This window comes from Fulmarus glacialis, unplaced genomic scaffold, assembly GCF_000690835.1.
Source record: "Fulmarus glacialis isolate BGI_N327 unplaced genomic scaffold, ASM69083v1 scaffold3827, whole genome shotgun sequence".
In the NCBI taxonomy this organism is placed as follows: domain Eukaryota; kingdom Metazoa; phylum Chordata; class Aves; order Procellariiformes; family Procellariidae; genus Fulmarus; species Fulmarus glacialis.
Window position 1 is genome coordinate 1 of NW_009222421.1, and position 3497 is coordinate 3497.

Here is a 3497-nt window from a genome sequence, read left to right on the forward strand (position 1 = left end):
GCCCAACTTGGCGTCGTCTGCAAACTTACATGAGAGGTGACACCACCTACCAAGTCACCTGCACGGCATCAGGATGGGCTTTGAGCGCAACCTGTGGTCTCTACATTGTGCAAGAGACCATAGCTGTATAGGAAGGTTTGTTGTACAATTGGAGAGCCACCGGCCACCTGCATGGATCTCTTCTCCAGCACAATGGGGAGGAAGAGCTGGTGCAAAGCAGGACAAGGAGCCCCACAGAGCTACCAGGCAGAGGGCAGGATGCGTCTGCAGGTTGTGCGTCCCCAGGCATAACGAGGAAGATGTCTGGGAGTCACCCCACCTCTGCAGCAGAGCCTGCATGGGCTGCCCATGGACCTGCCGCTGTTGCGAAGACACACGGAAAGCCTCTCCCTTTCTCACTTCTGCAAGTGATTTTGTTGCCCACATCAAATTGCCTACCTTTCCTAAGGCTAACAACAGTTTTCAGTATTAATAATCAGACTTCTCAGAAAACCTAGCCCCAGGACAAGCAGGACATTGAACATTATTTGCCTAGTTTGAGCTAAAACACTGAGGGTGCACCCAATGCTGCAGACAGCAGGATAGTCATTCTGCTGAGGCAGGGCTCCTCCAGCCCTGCAGATGCTGGGCATGGGAAAAACCACATCTGGCACTGCCTTAATCAAATGCAGTGACAAAACTCGTGTGTCAGAGATCCCTCACGTCCAGCCGATGCTGCATGCAATAGTCTGTCCCTCCATGCAGACATGCTGGCAAAGATACCCCTTCTTCAGGTTTTAACACCAATGTTGCAAAGTGTCAGATTTACATCTGAGGCGGGTCCAAGGTTTTAGCAAATCCGTCCTGCTCACAGTTAAACAGGCCTTCCTCTCTCTATTGTCTCTGTATAGAGATGTCCCGATCTTCTCCTCTTATCTCTAGACTATGGTGTAAATTATTCTTTCACATACTTCACCGATATTGAAATGATCTTTTTCCTACAGTTTTCTGAAACCCTGAGTCAATCAATCTCAATAAAGCATTTAATTGGAGAGAGCCAGCCATTATAAACAGACTGAAGATCTAGCTGAAACACTACACTGTAGCAGTAACAGAGCAAAGTGGGGGGACTGTAAGAAATGAAATACTCAAGTTATTTATAACCCGAAACCAGCCGGCTGCCCTGGAGGTTATTTGAACCAACTCAACACTTGAGGGTGAAAGGAGCAATGTTTCGTTAGCTCTGAGGAGCCAGTGTGCTTGATAAATAATTTAAAAGCTGAGTGAGATGTTGATCTGCATCAGATCCATATTGACCTGGAAGAAGTCTACTGAAATTTGCAGCATTATAATGAATCCACTGTGATTCAACTGAATCAGAAATCTCTCTCTTTATCTTGTAAAGCAGATGAGCCAGTCCTCATTAGTGTCCCACTGGATGACTGCCATTATCAAAAGCAAGTAAGATAACCTCATGCCAGACAAGCATTTATGTTCAGAGCAGGACTGCCTACCTACTTAACAGGCACGCGCTTGTGTATGGGGCTCGATGCAGCAACTCCTATGTGAAACCCAGCGGTGGAAGTGGCGTATGAGAAGGGTCATTAAAAATGGTGCATTTAAGCAAACCCCCAAAAGCCACTATGCACCTGGATGATAGAAGAAAAATGTCTGGTAACCGAATGCAGAAACTGGATCCACAACCAGGATCCAGCTTTACAGGTAATCTCTGAAGAACATTTATATAACTTGCTTTAATGTAATAAATATCAGCGCTTACGTCCCACAGTCTTGTGGGGGGATGCACACAAACTGATTTTCACCTTCCTCCTCTTTTGTCACAACCCTCAAGATTTTGGGTGCTTTAGTGAGGGGTTTGGAAAGGCTGGAGTTGACAGAACCAGCCACTTTTAGGATGGTCAGTGGGGTAGAGATGTCCATACTGGAGGAAAACTGCTCTTCCAAAGGCACTCGGAGTCATCACTCTGTCCTTCTTCCCTGGGGGACACACTGGGCTCCGTATAAGAAGCCTGACAGCCCTTCATTAATTTCTTGCCTTCCTCAGCACTTTCCTTAAACAAAACCAAACTGCTCTGATAAAACATTTTAGGGCGAGCAGACAGCACTGTGTATGCCGAGGCGCTGGCAGGCTGCTCCGGAGAGAGAAATAACTCTCTTAAAATGTGCACTGTACTAATTACCTTGGCAGAGGTACAAGAGCACAAGTTAGGGCTGCTGTGATTTATACATGCTCGTGGCAGCAAAAGGTAGGAGCAAACTGCTGAGCAGCACAGAGCTGGAGGGCTATAACTCTGCAAAGGGGGGAGCAGAGAGACATGAACCCCAGCAGGAGCCCCAGCCCCTCCAGTGCCTTTCAATCCCTTTCCTACACACATCCAGCTCTTCCCCTGCTCCTCTGCATGGCTTGAGTATCTACACATGTCTGGGGTATCTACCTTTGTGTCTGGGAGATGACCGCAGCCCATCGCAGGGGTACATGGTGGAAGGGCTGTACGAGGAGTCAACGTCATGCAGGAGGATGCCAGCGCTACTGCAAGCTGGGCACAGGGCAGAAAACAGACTCTTTTGGCACTGATTTTCCCTTGCTGGTGAGAGCTTGAGAAGTGTTAGTCTCCACTACAGGTCATGGGCAGGGACATCCCTCCAAACCAGCCCCCTGCCTGAGAGCGGGCTGGGTGCAGGGCAAGGGCTGGTCCTGGCTCGGCCAGGGTTGGGGATGAACCTCCTGCATAGGGGGACCCAAGGATGTTCCTCGAACCATTGAGGACCTAGAAAGCATGTTAGAAGGGAGCAAGCTCCTTAGCACAGAGGAGGTGGCATGTGGGAGGGGAACACCAGGGCATCCTGGCACAAGGAGGGTTGGGAGCCAAAATATAGGCGGTCTTGCTGCCCTTTCCCTTAAAATCAGAGTTTAGGAAGACACAGAAGTTTTAATGTTCCTTACTTTAACGTTTTAACGTTACTGGCTTTGCAGTAAGGGATGGGAAAGCCCCAGTAAATTAGCCTATCATGCAATTTATGGCTGGAGGAAATCTTGCTGGACTTCCAGCAGCTGGGCCACCTTCCAAAGACCATAATAAGTTTTTATTTAATTCTTACAGAATCAAAATCCCACCGACTTCATTTCCATCTGCTGGGACATTCCTGTGTGAAAAAAATGACCTCACTATCAGAGGTTCTGCTGCTTTTCTTTAGATATGCAGAAATACAAAAATAACCCCTCTGTCTTCAATGTGAAAAAATCCTGCATTGTCCTGGGGGAGCTTCAGGCAGCTATTAGTTGTCATCATTTTCTCGCAGTTTCACCAAATAAAAGCTTTTCAGAATTATTTAGCAACCTTATCACTTCAGCAACAGATCCTCCATTAACCTCCTATTCCCAGTCTTGCCTTAAAAAGAATGGGATGCAGATAAGAAAAACACAGGTGCATGTACAAAAGAAAGATACTGCTAGAAGTCATTTCTAGAAGCCATGAGGAGAGCACAAGAGGAATACC